The following is an 18,832-nucleotide window of genomic DNA, read 5'->3' as shown; positions in this document are numbered from 1 at the left end:
ATTCATTCCCCACTATTAGCGAGACTTGTTGGATTCATCTCTGAGATCCTCACCTACCTATACTCAGCAGGTAACGTATAACCAGTAAGGAAACACTATCCTAGGATTGGTGTTCACACCATATTTACCACCTTCTGTTCTCCGCTCAGCTTATTTGTTTATGCAGATCCCAGGACCTTGACTCTAGATATCCTACTGGGGTTTCTATTACCCCTCCATTTTCTCTTGCCTGTATAAGTTTCCTAGAATGTGGAGTCTGAGAGTAACTTAAATTCCTATGGTTAGTCCATGCTTACAAACATTTGGTATCACTTAGGAATTGACAAAGTACTTTTCTTAAAAAACAAATTACATGATCCTTCTCCACAAAGTAATGTCTAACCATAATTTAAAGAATTCAAAAGATTAAAATTTAGTTATGTTTCCTTTCTGCCTTAATCTCCAAGAGCTACAACATTGGACATTGTCCATAAATACTCTGTATGCAAAAGAAGACAGGTATGTCTTCTTAGGGGGAAACTTCTTAGATAACATCTACTATGTCCCCTGTTCTGAACCTTGCTTGTTTTCATTAACAATGCATCTTGGATTTGGTTCCTTGTCAGTAAATAATAAGCCGTCTTAAAAAAAATTTACCATAGCAGGTTCAGCTGTATGGAAATATCATGATTTATTTTTCGAATGACACTTCAGTGGGCATTTACATCATTTCCTATTTTTTTACTTTTACAGATGAAGATGCTCTGAATATACTAATATACTCTACTATGTCTGGCTATATCTGTTGGCTGTTTCTAGAACGGGAATTGTTAGAAAAAATGGTATATACACTTAAAATTTTGCTACATCACCCTTCATAGAGGTTGTGCTAATTTATACTCCCATCAACAGTATATTTAAATTCAACAAGGTGTTTCTCAAACCTATGTGTTTTTTTTGTGGCTGCTAAGATGAGTTATTATTTTGGTCATTTGTGTTAACCTAACAGGCACCTTCTTAAAAACATTATTAGGAAATACACTAACTGTTTCCAATTTCTCTTTGGCTTTCCTTACAAAAAATGAAAGTCTGGGGCGCTTGCGTAGCTGAGTCGGTTGAGTGGCAGACTCTTGATTTCTGCTCAGGTCATGATTTCAGGATCCTGAGATAACAAGCCCCGGGGGCTTTGTGCTCAGTGGGGGGCGGCGGGGGGAGGGTCTGCTGTAGGTTCTCTCTCTCCTTCTCCTTCAGCCCTTCCCCTCACTTGTGCTCTCTCTCAAATAAATAAATAAATAAATGTTTTTTAAAAATGGAAGTTTACCAAGATGAACATTTGCATGTTCCCTTTGAAGCCTTTCTTAGACAGGATGTTGGTCAATTTAATCAGATTTATTTTAGCTTTATATAAGAGCAAAAGGAATTTTAAAATTCAATTAAAAATTTCTTCCAAGTACTTTACAAAAAATGTGAAAACTAGTTGTATTCCGGAATTTAGCACATAAAAGTATTTTACCAGATTCCTTATTGCTTCCCACTCCCATTATCACACGAATTAATTTTTCCACTTAATAATATATCATTAATTATCTTCTGTTGTCTGGAAATACAATTCCACAACATTATTTTTATGGCCTGCATGTATCTCAAATATCCTCAATAAGATGGCACAATGAATATTTAAAATGCTTTAAAAATCACCCATCTATTTTACTATATTCTTTGTTTAATAGCTGCTTATGAATTAAAAAATTCAGGAGGATATGAACATTTCCTAGAAATTAATAGTGTGGCCAGCCCTATGATTTAGCCAGTAATTCTCAACCAGGGATACTTTTTCCCCCACAGGGGACATTTGGCAATATCTGGAGACATATATTTGATCATCAGACGGGGGCGGAGGCTGGCTACTGGCATCCAGTGGGTAGAGGCCAGGGCTGCAGCTAAACATCTTACAATGCCCAGGATAGCACCCAACAATAAAGAATTATCTATTCCAAAGTGTCAGTAGTGCCAAGGTTGAGAAACCCTGCTACAATGGTGGTTTTCAAACATTTTTCCTCTGAGGATAATTTTAATAAAATGAAATCTTCTAGAGAACCTCAATATATAAAACACAAATGAAATGAAAGCCGTATTTTGTTAATATAAAATTACCTTATAAATTCAAATGTTGACATCTATTTTGATGAGCACAGAATTTGAAAGCAGGGGGTACAGTGAGAATTATGATCTTATATCTCTCTCAGCACCAATTATTTTTGTGTTGGATTTTATTTGTATAGTATCAAAAAATCCTAATAAGGAAGGAAACATTTGCTTCTAAAATCTTACAGGACTGGCTATAGGCTTCCCTGAATTAGCAGGGGGGAACCCCCAGGTTATCAAGGAACCTCCTCTATAATCAATCACACTTTTACAAAGGTTCAGATACATCCCTAGATGATTGGACTCTGGCAGGTGTTCAATATGGATTAAAGGGAAGCTTTACTTGTTGCTTCATGCTCTGCATAAGTTAATCTGGTAGCAAAAGTTAATACTATGATGGTCTTGAATGCATTAAAATGTGGCATAGGATGCATTACAGTGTGTACGCTTCTTATTATAGCTTAAAATAATTACAATATTTAAAAATCAAATTAAAATCAAATATTTATGGAACTATGGAAGAGCTTTAGGGGTACTTGAGAGCATCATTTGAGCCCTCTTGGTCAGCATACCTCACTTAATTGACCTCATTTTCAGACATGTGTCATCAAGTAAGTGAACCACATCATATCAGAATAAGGACATGCATCTTTTGTTGAATTACTGATTCCCATGTTGTGAAGCTCTGGGATTTTTACAAAGCAATTTGAAAAGCCAACAAAGCATTGTATATAAATGAATAACAAATGTTTCATAGATATGTGTCCTAGAGTTGTGAGTGACCAAAAAAAAAAATCTTTTTTAAAGCATAACTGAATTTACTGTTGCTACTTGTTATGATCAATCCTTTTAGCAATCAATAGATATAATATCTAATTGATAATCACCTTGGGAAACTATATATCACACCAGAGGCTTGCCCATGATCTAATGATTTCTCAACTAGTATCACCTGGACCAGTTTACTTCTGCCTCAAGTTTCATTATGAAACCAAGGAAAGTAAAGTAATCACAACTCAAAAAGGGAACTAGCTCTAGGAACTAGAGCTGTGAAAAGTGCCTGACTTTCTCTGAAGAACACTGACATTAGTGAAATAACTTCCTTCTTGGGATCTCTCTGTTCCAAATTTCAAATACTCAAGAGGATTTCATTGGCTCAACTTGGATTAGGTGCCAACTCTTCCAAATTATTTAGTAAATGCTGGAAGGAAAGTTGCACTCATATAAATGTTGTCACCAGGGACCCATAAAGGTCTCTTATCTCAAGAAAGAAGGAATCATTGAAGCTCAGGCAGGGACCCCTACATACACAGGAATTCATAAATTTATGTTGTGGCCTGTAGAAATGTATGTAACTGAGTATTGGTCTCTGCTAATTTAAGGGTTTGGCATTTCTAGATTTTGAAATACTTATGGCTAAGTGAGTAGAGTGTCCTGAGCTCTTTGTGAGAAAAAAAAGGCTGAGCAAGAATTCCCGGGATCATCAATAAAAAGAGAAATGTCCCTGGGCATCAGCTCTTCTGTCTTCTGGGTGAGAAGCAACAATGAATACCTCTAAGAATGACTGTTTCCAATGTTTCCATTTGTTCACTTTGCCAGATGTAATTGCTCAGTAGTGGTTAGTCACCTCCACAATTGATTAACACATCCATATGGAAATGTACTCAGTGTGGCTGAAGCAGCCTGAAATTCTAAATCTTCTATGGAATCAAAGGTGCCAAAAATTGCAAACTGACTGGGTTGAGAGCTTCAAGACTGAAGTGGTTTTTGAATTTTGTTTTTAACTTTCACACCCAAGTCATTCATTCTGAGTGTGTGAAGACATTATTATTGGTTGATAGCAAATGCGAGTACAATAGAGTAGTACCAGCTATAGGTAAAAGCCTTAACTGACTGTTTCTCTGAACACAGACTTCCCAGAGGTACAGTTTCATGACAGCATAACACTCAGCTGTCTTCTTTCAAAGACCTTTCAAATGGCTTACATTATAATCCAATTTATTGACATTTTGAAGGTTAGGTCAGAACACTATAATAGGCTGTTAGTTAGAAACTATGGTCCCATGAGACTTTGGACTGAATGGGAATCATGTTGCTGTAGTAGTCATTTATTAAGGTGTATGCTGTTTGGTCACTGACCTTAAGAGCCCCTGTAATTGCAAATCATGTATATTTGATGTCTAAGGGTAGTATGACTCTCATTGCTGAAAAAATACAATCCAGGAAGTCCTGGCCTATAAATAGATTAAAATCCAGTCTTCCCCACACCCATAAGTACACACATAAACATATGGAGAGAGCACTTTTACAAATTAAAACAATGTAAACTCAAATTAATGAACAAATTATGTACATATGACTGAGATTTTCCTATAATCTTCAATTCTACAGGGACAAGCTCCCTGTAGAGCAAAGTTATACTATTTAATAGAATTTATATGAAAAAAAATATGAGGAAGGAGCCTGAAAATGTTGAATCGAAATGACACCCCTAAGATTGGTGAGATTGATGGTGAGTAGCAGTTAAAGGTTGATATCAGCATCACTTAGTGAAGTTGGTTTGAAGAATGGCCTTTTTGGTCTCTGGGCTGCATCTTTAATCTATGTTAGGTGTATCACCCAAAGAAACTGATGAGGGAAGATGGGTGGGTTAGCCTGAGTCATAACTAGTGAGTACATAGATTTTTTTCCTTAGCTAACACTTACTGAGTGGATAAAAAGAATAGGTATTATTTTCATAGTTTGCACCAAATTTTATTTTAGGTGGCTACTATGTTTAGGAAAATGCCTTGGTATTTGAAGGTGAAATCCTGAAGGTGTGAGACATGAATGATAAGAAAATGAAAGGAGATAAAACCGCTATGTGAGATTTAAGAGTAATTTAAGTGTGGGGAAGGAAAATGAGGAAGTAGCAAAAATTTAAAAAACAGTTATATTTAATATTCAATTAAAAATTTTTGCATTACTATGATAATAAATTTTTCTCTACACCTAAATCAATACCAAGACACACACATACACACACAGGGTAAAGCCTTCTGTAAATGTTTTATTTTTATTCTCGGAAAGGGCTGAATTCCATATCTTGACAGCATTCATGGAACAGTACTCTATAAATCAAACCAATTCAGTGACAGCCAAGATTCTAAGCCATAGATGGTTGAATCATGTAAGCTCTTTGGGAAACCTCAGCAATCCTGGGAAGGCATTGGACTCCCACAAATAATGGATTGTGGATTTAAGCTACTCTTACCTAGATCTTAAGGGACAGATTGATCTTAGCTAATATTATGTTGGAATTTTATATGATGGACACTATGCTAAGCATCATGCATATTATATTAGTTTCCTATTGCTGTTGTAACAAGTTACCAAAAATTTAGTGGCTTAAAACAACACAGATTTATTCTCTTACATTTCTGGAGGGGCAAAATCCTAAAATCAAGGTTTTAGTAGGGCTGTGCTCCTTCTAGAGGCTCTAAGGGAGAATCCATTTTCTTGCCTTTTTCAGCTTCAAGAGGCTGCTTGCCTTCCTTGGCTCATGGCCCCTTCCTCCATCTTCAAAGACCATCATTCCAATCCCTGCTTCTGTCTTCACATCCCCTCACTCTCTGACTCTCCTGCCTTCCTTTTATAAGAAACTTCATGATTGATTACCTTATATGCATCCAGATAATCCAGGATAATCTCATCTCAAACTTTTAAATTAATCATACCTGTAAAGTCCCATTGACTCGTAAGGGATCATATTCACCGGTCCTGAGAATTAGGACATGGACATCTTTGGAGGACCATTATTCTGACTACCACACATGCATTATTTAATTATTTACAACTGCCTTATTATGTTGATGTCATTTTTACGCTATTTTCAAAGAAAAAGAAACTGACACTTAATGGGGTTAAGAAATGTTTCCAAGTTTACATAATCTGTAAATGGTAACACTGGGATTCACATTCAGATAGGCTAGACTCACGACCTGAGGTTTATTTTCTCCTCAGTTACTATATTCAGGCCAAATAAATCTAAGCAGAGAGCTATTGGTTCAGCGTAGGAGTTATTTCTCCTATAGACAGTAAAGTAAATTTAAAAAAATATAAAGAATACTAAGAGTTGACCTTACCATATATATGCAGTGTTCATTATCAGTAAATGATTCATCAGTAAGTCAGAACATACTTTACCCAATCAATAATGAGTGTACAAATGATAGAGGATGCACCAGGAATCATGCAATCCTGTAAGCATCAAGGCTACAGTTGTTAAAAATATCCAACTCACTTTCATGCTGTCATAATTTTTTGGAGGGGGGGGGGAGTTGTTTTTAGTACCATCAGGTCTCAGAATATAGAAGATACAACCACTGTCTATTGGTTTCACAAAATAGCCATACATGGTATGCTTACTTCTCTATTGGGTAAGCCATCTTTGCCATTTTTCTAGACATGCAAATATCTTAACTTAGAGAAATGTTTATCTTATCAAGAGAGCATGGAAATCACTCAGAAGGAATCGAGTTCAATCCTACACTTATTTAGTTGGTGGCAATTTGGACAAAAGATGCCTTAACCTGGGTTGGTGATGTTCCAAGAACAGAGGTGTTATGGAGGTGGATGCTGTGTGGAACAGGGAAAGAGAAGAGAGTTATTATATGCACACATAAGTTCAATGATTGGTACATAGTAGTCACACAATTAACCCTAGCTATTATTATTTTTAAATTATGTGCTTCTAAATACATAAATAAACAAACACATACATACATACATACATACATATAAGATTACTGATACAAATACATTGTAAGATTAATGCATGGTCATAATAAAACATCTGGGAAATACAGAAAATTACAGATAAGAGAATACAAATGATACATAATCTCATTACCGCAATCTCATTAATTTCCTTTCTTTTACGTATATTGTTTAGCAAAGTGAAATTACACTGTATTCAACAACTTCATTTGTTGCTTTTTGGTTAACCTTGAAGGTAAGAATTTTCATAAGTTAGCAATAGTCTCCATGAACATATTTTGAATGGATATTCAAGATTTTGTCATATAGATAACTTGTGATACTTAACAATTCCTCTTGGATGGCATCATTAATTACTCTTTGGTTATGCTTTAAAAAATCCACGCTGAATAAATAGCATTCTCATGGCTACTCTTATATTTTTACTTTTTCTTATTTCATTCCAAGTTTCTGCTTTCTTTTCTCCATTTTGTACTCTTACTGCTGAATGTTAATGACACCCTTCTCAGTACAATCCCAAGCAGTTGTTTTCAGGTAATTAGCTACATACCAAATGTTGTGTAAATGAGCTCATTTTTACTCATTTCTGTCAGGATAGGGTGATTCATGAACCACTTTGTGAATATGAAAAGCTGTTCATAAATCAGAGAGTCTTGGGGCAGGGGAGCAAAAAAAAAAAAAAAAGGTAATAACAGGGCAAGAGTAATTAATAGACCCTTGTCAAGCATCCTGTGTCAACTTCAGTCGTCTTTTACCTTAGATGTCTGGCTGAGTTTAAGACAGACTACTTTTCCCAAATATATCACTATATTCATATAATGGTGGACTACAAGAACATCCTTTAAATTTCTATTATGTTTAATATTTCCTAATAATGATTAGCTGAGACCTGTGCTAAGGGGCTGAAAAAAATATGGCTACCTCCTCCAAATCAGAGCATTTTTATTCTCATTAATTTGATCATCAGGAATTTCTGTGGTGGACTGTGAAGAATTAAAATGATAACTCGCCCTTAAACAATGAGAAGGGACTTAAAAATTGGAGTCAAAGTCAGATGTTTACCTTGAATGGAAGACTATGACTTGGTAATCAATAAGTGAAGGTTATTTAAACAAGGAGTCAGACAGAATTAGGAGGTAAAGCAAAGTTGTGGATCTTTCGCAATTATTAATTTTTTTCTTGGTGTATGTTAAGTGAAAATATAGATCTTTGTTTCTTTCCAGTTTTTATTTAAATTCTAGTTAGTTAACATATAGGGTAATATTGGTTTCTGGAGTAGAATTTAGTGATTCATCACTTACATATAACATCCAGTGCTCACCATAACAAGGGTCCTCCTCTTAAAATCCATCACCAATTTAGCACATCTTCCCACCCTCCTCCCCTCAGCTTTTCTCTATAGTTAAGAGTCTCTATGGTTTGCTTTCCTCTCTTTTTTTCTCCCTTCCCATTTGTTCATCTGTTTCATTTCTTAAATTTCACATGAGTGAAATCATATGGTATTTGTCTTTCTCTGACTGACTTATTTCACTTAACATAATACACTCTAGCTCCATTCACATTGCACATGGCAAGATTTCATTCTTTTTGATGGCTGAGTAATATCCCACTACACACACCCACACACCCACACCCACACACACACACACACACCACCTCTTCTTTATCTTTTTGTCAATTGACAATTAATAATTTTTTTGACTTATTTGCAAATATGCTCTGTTGCTTTGCCATATGATGATTTCTCCCAAAACAAAGAGCTCACACATTTACTGAAAGGTAATCAGAGTAATCTTGAAATGGTATTCCTGATGGAGTAAAATAAGGTTCAGCAGTGATACAGCATTAAAATGCTACAGTGTCTTAAGACAATGGCTTTATGTTGAGAAAAATACAAAACAAAGCAAAACCCAAAGTGAATATAAGTAAGACAGGAGTATAAATTGTGCAAAGTTTCCAGCTCCCTATCTCAGTAGAAAAGCAGGGCTTGGGACATCATTCTTTTCCTTTTTAAATACATAATACTCTGTAGCTCCATCCATGTCAAACAAACATAGGGAGAGAGAAAAAAAGGGAGGAAAACCAAGAAACAGACTCCAAACTATAGAGACCATACTGATGGTTACCAGAGGGGAGGTGGGTGGGGGTATGAGTTAAACAGGTGATGAGATTAAGGAGTGCACTTGTTGTGATGATGTATTGCATATAAGTATTGAATCACTAAATTCTACACCTGAAACTAATATTACACTGTTAACTAACCAGAATTTAAGTAAAAACTTGAAAAAAAATTAAGCTAGTTGAGAGGTGATTATGTATTCTGAAAGACCAAAATAGAAAGAGGATTTTATATGTTTCCAAGTTAATGATGAAGCATTCCAGATATTACAGTAATAAAATATAATAAATAAAATAATAAAATAAAACACTGTTTTTTGTCTCTGTGCTTTTATAAGCATAAATTCCCCAAATGGAGCTACAAAATAAAATAAGGTTTCTTTTCTATTAATTTTATTATAAGTATAATGTTAAAGAGGTAAATTTTGGAGAGTTCAGTATGACCCAGCCATTCTACTTTTAGATGCCTACTCACTTGTACACAAGGAGACAAAAATAGAGTGTTTATCAAGGACTCCTTGTAATACCTGTAAAAAACAGGTAAATAGCCCAACTATCCAGCAAAGCAAAAGGGATACACAGCTCTGGTGTATAGGCTGTGGACTACCTGACAGCAGTTAAAATGAATGAACTAGATCTACATGTATAAACATGGGGATATCTCGCATAATGTTGTGTGAGGAAAAAAATAGAAAAATGCCTACAAAAAGCTACATATACAATGGAATATTACTCAGCCATAAGAAAAGAATGAAATGCTGCCATTTGCGATGACGTGAATGAAGCTAGAGAGTATTATGCTAAGTGAAATAAGTCAGTCAGAGAAAGACCAATACCCTATGATTTCACTCATATGTGGAAATTAAGAAACAAAACAAATGAGCATAGGGAAAAAAAAGAGAGAGAGACAAACCAAGAAACGGACTCTTAACTATAGAGAACAAACTGATGGTTACCAGAGGAGAGGCGGGTGGGAGGATAGGTGATGGGGATTAAGGAGGGCACTTGTTGTGATGAGCACTGGGTGATGTATGAAGTGTTGAATCACTATATTGTACGCCTGAAACTAATATTACACTGTATGTTAACTAACTGGAACGTAAATAAAAACTTAAAAAAATAAAATTTTACGAGACCAATTTATATGCCTTAGGAAATCACACATGTGTATGCATGCAGTAAAATAAAAAGAAATGTATACATTGAATTCATAAACAGCAATTTTGGCTTAGTAGTGTCTCAGCAGGGAAATGTAGGGGAAGGAGAAGCGATAAGATGGGATGGAGATGGAGTTGTAACAATCTCTGAAAGGTTTTTAACCTTCCCTCCATCTTTTTTCCTCTCTCTGTCTTCCTTCCTTTCTTCCTTCCTCTCCTCCTTTGTCCATGTATCTGAACAGATAAATCTTCAAATAACCCACTTACACTCTTATTTTAAAAGTTTTGAATTAGGTATAATATAGCCACCTTCCTGTCCCTATCCTAGAATCACCATTAAAAAAGTAAAGGAACACAAAGTTTATCTTTCCTTCACATTCTCTATACCTAATTGGCAATTATTAGTGGATGATGATTATAATCTTCTGAAATGAGTCCCTTCAGTTAAGAGATTTACCAACATACACAGATTTCCTCACATATATATGATATATATAACATATATATTTCCTCATATATTTCTAATCACAATTTGCAATTATACATCTGTTTGTTTGATTCTTTGTTTCTTGCGTGGCTGCTTGAAAAATGGTAAGTGCCACAAGGGAAATCACCTCTTAACGATTCATTTACTGGCGTCCAATCCAGTGTCTGGCACAGAATTAGGGTATACATTCATGGAATTAATATGCAACTTCAGGAAATACTGAAATCATTACTTCTCTAGAGAAGAGAGAAAAAGACCACTGTGCTGTCTTTATTATAAGGCTATCAATGTTGCTTGGAATACAGATGGAAAATAAAGATCAATTTCACCCATGCAAATGCAATTTCTTATTAAAAAATCATTTGGGGGCATTTGCTAAGTAAACAGCCAGCGGTTATTGTCAGTTGGATAATTTTTTAGGGCCATGAAGCTGCTTTGACGCATGCTTAAATTGAGCATGACCCCTATTGGGGTCATAGGATGTCTCATCTGTTAGGGTTTTTAGATGCCATGTGAGAGAAGAGTAGCCATAACACTAGTATTTGCATTAAATAATCCAAATGTAGATATAGGTTCACATACACCCTCTTCCCTTGCTACTGAGAGAACCTATACACAGGGTCTCAAGGAATAAAAAGTTGGTTTCCTTTCTAGGAGCAAAATAGGGACTGTCATTACCAAATAGATGAATGGAAGGGGATTTAGTGGTTAATCTGTGTCAGATTTCTCTCTAGTGATTGGTGAATGGGCCAGGAGCTGGACTTTTCTATGTGAAAAGCAAGAATTTACATGGCATGAGATTTCTGTTTTTAATCATTAAAACATTAAATTTACACCAGTATCATTAGAATGCTAGCTTCGTAGGCAGTTAATAATTAATAATTTGGGTTGTCTGGCTGATTTTTCAGTTTAAAAAGTGAAGAAAAATGAACGAATGTTTAGATAACTTAGAACTAAAGCATACATGGACATAAAGGGAGAAACTTAAAAATACCTTATAAAAGGAGTAACATGCTGTTGTTCTTATGTATGTAAATTATGTATAAATAGCATAAGTGCAATTCTAACTGTCATCATCATTCTCCATTGAATATTAGCAATGCACATTTACCTCTGTTTATATTCATTTACACTGAAATCCTTAACTGATGGTTATACCTGAAGAAGGCTGTCATTAATTTCTTAAAAGACAAGTGCAATCAAATTACATAATTCACAGAAGTAGTTTTTTAGAGTAGTCCTTCCTTTTTATTTTTTATTTTTTTAAAGATTTTATTTATTCATTTGAGAGAGAATGAGATAGAGAGAGAGCATGAGAGGGGGGAGGGTCAGAGGGAGAAGCAGACTCCCTGCCAAGCAGGGAGCCCGATGCGGGACTCGATCCCGGGACTCGATCCCGGGACTCCAGGATCATGACCTGAGCTGAAGGCAGTCGCTTAACCAACTGAGCCACCCAGGCGCCCAGTCCTTCCTTTTTAAACAAAGGAAGTTTTAGTCGCTGGAAATTCAGAGTGAATAAATGTACATTTCTTCTAGTATACCCTCTCTCACCACCACCTGTCAAACTAAAAAAATAACAAAACAAAAATACTCTAAATATACTTTACTCAGAAAGGATACATGAGCACATACATGGGTTGTGAAGTTAAAATATTTTCTTCTAAACAAGGGAAATTATACATATAGCTTTGCCTATGTTGCATTAAACATAAAATGATTTCTCTATTACCTCGAGAATAATAAAATTCATTATGATCATTTTCAGGTTTATGGAAACCTGAAAGTTCCGGTGAACTCTGGTAATTAATTACTCTGAACAAAAGACTGTTTTAGCACCTTGACCATTTAAATGAATAAACAAATGGGGCAGCCCTCTAATCCAACAACTGCATAAATTACTTCAAAAGACACCATAAGAAAGTGTAAATGCAAGCCACAAACTGCAGAAAAATATTTGCAAATTACATATCCAATAAAAGATTGCATCCAGAATATATAGAGAAGCTCTTACAATTCAATAATAACACAAGCCAATGTTTTAAAGGTTAGAAGATCTGAATAGACATTTCATCAGAGAAGGCATAAGAATTAGTCCACGGAAAGGTGCCCAACGTCATGAGTTATTAAGAAACGCAAATGAAAACTGCAGAGAGAACCCTACCCACCCTGCAGAATGACTGTAATCAAAAAGATAGTAAGTAAGTACCAAGTACTGGGGAAAATGTTGAAAAACTGGGAGTCTCATACATTGCTGGGAATGTAAAAAATGCAGCCACTTTAAAACTCAGTTTGGCAGTTCCTTTAAAAGTTAAACATGCCATGAGAGAGGATGGACTCTGAAAAACAAACTGAGGGTTCTAGAGGGGAGGGGGGGTGGGAGGATGGGTTAGCCTGGTGATGGGTATTAAAGAGGGCACGTTCTGCATGGAGCACTGGGTGTTATGCACAAACAATGAATCATGGAACACTACATCAAAAACTAATGACGTAATGTATGGGGATTAACATAACAATAAAAAATTAAAACACATACACACACACAAGTTAAACATGCTTGTGGGGCACCTGGGTGGCTCAATCTGTTGAGCGACCAACTCTTGGTTTTGGTTCAGGTCATAATCTCAGAGTCCTAGGATCAACCCCCACCCCCCACTTGCCCAGGGTCTCCGTGCTCAGCTCAGAGTAGGCTTGTCCCTCTCCCTCCCCCTCCCACCTCTGCTCCTACTGCAAGTTCCTGGCACTCTCTCTCTCAAATAAATAAATAAAATCTTTAAACAAAACAAAACAAAAAGTGCATAAATTGGAACTACATTTTAGTACAGACCATTAGCCTGCTAAGTAAATTCAAAATGCTATACCCAATAAATCTTATTCTTTTTTTTTTTTTTTTTTTTTAGTAAGCTCTATGCCCAATGTAGGGCTCGAATTTATGACCTCGAGACCTGAGTCCCACACTCTACTGAGCCAGCCAGGTGCCCCACCATTAAAACTTATTCCTAAATTCTAATTATTTATTAAGAAAATATTGTGCAGTAAACATATAGAACCTAATTTTGAATATTCCATACACATAATAATTTGCATTTGAATAACATAATGCTTCATAGTAAAGGAGTCTTGAATTTTATATATTTTAAAATATTTGAATATAGTTTATTAGTTTAGTATTTATGAATCTTGTACCAATACTCATCAGTAATATTACAATAAATGGTACATTTGAAAACATTCAGGACTTATAATATCATTTATGTAAACAGAAGGTATTACTGATAGAAGAAAGTGTAAATAACATCTCCCTCTTAAGAGTCATGTCTCAATATTTCACATTCAGATTTCCTACACATAAACTGCTTTATTTAATAGAGAAATTTACATGTTGCATTTAATACTGCAAATAGAAACATGAGAGGGAACAGCATATGCTCTTTACTTATATTATTTCCCCAAATCTTCACAGTATCCCTCTATGTTGGGAATTGTTTTTGGGTGAGAAGAGAAATCTCTTTAACATTAGAGGAGGAAATCATATTATGACCATAGTTTTATGTTTTTTTGTTGACTCTGGACCTGTGGCAAAAGCATAGATCTGAATTTACAAGTACTTTATGTGTATTTGTATCTGTAATTCAAAAAGGCCTCTCATTTTGTAGGGAAACCTGGGAAAGATTTTGAAATGAACCAGAAAGATTACTAGATGTCTTGTCTAGTGGTCAGGATTATCTACTTTTCATTTTCTAACAGCTATTTTGCAACTCTGTACACTGTAGAAAAATAAAAACGATGCAAACAATTCTTACCCATTGAAGTGCAATGGTAATTGATTATTGCCCTGTCAATAATTGGTCAATTTTGCCAGTTTCCATCTATTTGTAAATTCTCTTTAGTGTGCTGTGTCTTTTCAGTCTTTTCAGTATAGTTTCCCCTTGGATTCTCTTTTTTTTTTTGAACTGGATGTAATATCTTACTAGTTCTCTCATTAATTGAGTTGTTGAAATCGTTGACACACGTTTGTTCTATGTTCTTACATGGTTTTTTTATGTTTGAAATGATTGTCCTTTAACAGTTTTGGTGGTAATCTATCAAGATGACCAACGGATTTACCTAACAGAGCCAGGCAAAATGTGTTACCAGAAAAGGATATCTTCCAGGCAACTTAAGCTCAGGCATATCTTTTTCTTGGCTCCCAGGGGTGAAATATGTATTTACTTAAGATCTATTTTAAGATGAAACCGAAGAATGTAACTTTGTTGACTCTGTTTCTCTTTTTATTCCTCCATACTGATTTTTTTGTTTTATTTTTGTTTCTCGTTTGCTTATGGCCAGTACGTTATTCCCCACTGGCGATAGCAGTGATTGAAAATTTGGTTTCATGGTCTGACCTTTTAATGATTTCTGTAAATAGGTTAATGGATTATAGAGTTAGAGTTCTATACTCTGTTGGATGAGAGACACTGTAGAGTCTGGTTTGTTAGTCTTTTTGTTTGTTTTATCTATTTGTCCATTTAGAGCTCAAGTCAATTAAGAATCTTGTGCCCAGTGCCATGGAAAGCAGCTGATGGATGTCTGGACCATGAATTTCTGTGTTTCAATATTATTCCTTGACCTGTGGCAGAAGTATAGATCTGAATTTATAAGCATCTTTGTGTCCTTGTATCTATAATTCAGAAGGGCCTTTACCTTTCATTATAGGAGAGTATTAATAAATTAGATTATAAAGCCTTTAATATGCCCTGATTGGTTTATTTAGATAAACAAGTGCTAATCAAAATCAAATATTCCTAAATTACTAGAAAATAAGGAAAACTGTAATTCTAATATTTTAAATGTTCTAGCCTTAAAATATTTTCTTGTAGAAGCTAACACAGAAATATTTTAAGGATCTAAGTTCACCTAATTAAGTTAAATATTTGGTCAGTGGACTTTAACTCAATAATTTTGGTTTAATATAAAACAGCTATGCCTTTTCTATTTTATTAATATTAAGTACAATGCAAGCATACATTTTATTCTACTCTTGTTTGCTTTCCTTAAACTTATACAAGTTTACTGACAAATAAGCTAACTTTCATATTATATAATATTTAAGATTATGAAAAATGTAAATTTGTGTTCAAATAAATTGAATCATTATTCTGACAAACTTTATTTCAACAACAATTATGTTTCATAATATGTCAGCATGAAGATAATTTTCATGATATCTAGCTTAAAGTCTTGGACTGATATTAAGTTAATTAATGGATAATCATTACTGATAATTTCTAAGTAAATAAAATCCTTAAACATTAATTACTGAGCATATTTTTAAATTTATATACCTTTGCTTCTTACTTTTTTATGCTATGGACTGGCCATAGCTTTGACGAAAAGTTTAACGAAAGTGTTTATTTTTGCCACTTTAAAAAGATATTAAAAGGATGTATATGTCTGTAAAAAGTTGTGCTATGTGTGTTCATGAACTCTGCTAGGCTCCTGAAATACTTATGTTGGATAGATAGTTTTCAATTTTCCATACCCTAGTCGTCGGTTTTTTTTTTTTTATAAAATACACATTTATTTCCTTGGTTAACAGTTATAATTAATAGGACTAGCTAAGACTATTCTAGGAGTAGTAGTGACAAAGAAATACACCTGTATTTGTGTCTTCATTGTTCAAGGAAAAAAGATAGTTTTATCCGAAGGCCTCAAGTGGTTCTCAAATTTTTTGGTCTCCTGATACATTTATACTTTAAATCTCAATATTTACCACATTTGAAATTAAAACCGAGAAAAAATTTATTACATATTTATTGATTCATTTTAAGAGAGCAGTGATGAATGCATTGCTTGATGACATATTAGTGTTATTATAAAAATAGTTCTGACTGCATAGACCCCTTGATAAAGAAGCGTTGTGCTAAAATGAGGAGTATGTATGTTCCAAAAAGCATGATAAAGAACAAACTTGGAAAGTGAATTTTATTGTCTTGATTTATAATAACTGAATCTGACAATAAGCTATGAAATGTGTTAAAATTTTAGCAAAGTTCGACTAATGTAGATGAGTTTGCTTATTGATTTACTGATTAATGCCTTTTCCTACAATGTGAAGATTATTCTTTATCTTCTATGTAATTGGCTACTAGAAAGCAAACATCTATCTCATATTTTTCTGTGCTTTGTATTTACTTTAATACGTCCTTGATTATTTAAGAAGAAGAAAAAAAAAACCAAATCTGGCACCGATGACCCTATCTTAATCAAATGTCCCAGAGTGCCTGGATGGTTCAGTCAGTTAAGCATTCAGCTCTTGATTTTGGCTCAGGTCATGATCTTAGGGTCTTGAGATCAAGCCCCATGTCAGGCGCAGGGCTCAGCGGCGAGTCTGCTTGAGATTCTCCCTCTCCCCACTCCAAAATAAGTAAATATATAAAATCTTTTAAAAAATGTTCAAGAACCGGAGGGTATTATGCTGAGCGAAATAAGTCAAACAGAGAAAGACATGTATCATATGACCTCACTGATATGAGGAACTCTTAATCTCAGGAAACAAACTGAGGGTTGCGGGAGTGGGGGGTGGGGTGGGAGGGATGGGGTGACTGGGTGATGGACACTGGGGAGGGTATGTGCTCTGGTAAGCACTGTGAATTGTGCAAGACTGTTGAATCACAGATCTGTACCTCTGAAACAAATAATGCAATATATGTTAAGAAAAAAAAAAAGAAGAAAATAGCAGGAGGGGAAGAATGAAGGGGGGGAAATCGGAGGGGTAGATGAACCATGAGAGACGATGGACTCTGAAAAACAAACTGAGGGTTCTAGAGGGGAGGGGGGTGGGAGGATGGGTTAGCCTGGTGATAGGTATTAAAGAGGGCACGTTCTGCATGGAGCACGGGGTGTTATGCACAATGAATCATGGAACACTACATCTAAAACTAATAATGTAATGTATGGGGATTAACATAACAATAAAAAAAATTAAAAAAAAGAAAGTAGGTAATTGTGTGCTGAATCTGGCTTGCAAGTATAATCAACTTGAATAATTATAACAAAAACTTAGTCATCTGTCTATAAAATATGCCCTTAATGGAATTCTAGAAAACTTTTTCACAAAAGGTAAATTAATATTCATATGCCGATCAAGTGTGTACAACAATCAGTTAGATTAGGCCTACTGAATATTGCTTATTCAGGAAATAATAATGTTTATTCTCTAAATTTTGGTACTCCAACACAGGTGACTTAATGTAATATTTTTTCCTTTCGATGTATGATTTTATAAACAGAATGATAAACATGTAAATTGAAAATGACTTCATACACTGTATAGAATCAACTTTATAAAATTCACTAGACCAGTAATCTAAGTATTTGTATACAAATGTTGAATAAAAAATATACAAAACTTAAAAAAAAATGTTCAAATCTCTGACAACTCTTTTGATTTGCCATTCTTAACTCAGATCATATATATCTACATCCACATCTACACCTATACTGATGCCTACACCTACGTCTATTGTATCTTTTACATGTAAAACTATCTGTTGGTTTTCACAGAGAGCCCCTGAAAAAAATCACGAAGTAATTTTGTAAGAATTGCATGTGAACAGCTGACAAGTAAGAAGATGTGCTTATTCTGCCCCCAATTAAATTTGTATTGATAAAATGTTATTAATATAATATTTCAGAAAGTGTAGGCTTTATGGAAAGTCTCTGGAAATTTGTCAGTCTCCTTGTTTTCCACCACATATATGAACCTTAGCAAAAACACTGGTCGAAACTCTTACCAAATAGCTATTTCCTATTTTTTCCTATTTTTATTAGAGTCCTGATGGTGCTTTACCTGAAGATATTAAGCAACAACAGTATAGAATTTTCAGTCATAATTTCAGTTATTATTTGAAGTGTTTACTTTCCCACAATCTCATTTCATTATTATTAATCTAGCATTTTTTTAGGTCCTATTCTGGCCCCACATGTGCTATTGAGATCTACTTCTAGACAAAGCTGCAAAGTAGAGATGACAATGTTTTAGCATTTCTCACTGCATTTGGGGGCCATATATTTCATTTGCTGATCTTGCTAATCTCAGCACAACTTAGTTCTGGTCCCTGAGTCCCATTCCCTGAGTCCAATTCCCTGAGTCTCATTCCCAAAAGTCCCATTCCCTGAGCCCCATTCCCTTAGTCTTATTCCCTGAGTC

General features: G+C 34.8%; 1 protein-coding gene across 1 annotated transcript in view; it reads right to left on the bottom strand.

Annotated features, from left to right (window-relative positions):
* GABRB1 (gamma-aminobutyric acid type A receptor subunit beta1) overlaps nt 1-18,832 on the bottom strand; it is a 367,325-nt gene that overhangs the window by 106,608 nt on the left and 241,885 nt on the right. The gene's annotated exons all lie outside the window — the stretch shown is intronic.

This window comes from Halichoerus grypus, chromosome 3, assembly GCF_964656455.1.
Source record: "Halichoerus grypus chromosome 3, mHalGry1.hap1.1, whole genome shotgun sequence".
In the NCBI taxonomy this organism is placed as follows: domain Eukaryota; kingdom Metazoa; phylum Chordata; class Mammalia; order Carnivora; family Phocidae; genus Halichoerus; species Halichoerus grypus.
The sequence above is the reverse complement of the archived record's forward strand: the minus strand, read 5'-3'. Positions and strand labels throughout refer to the sequence as shown.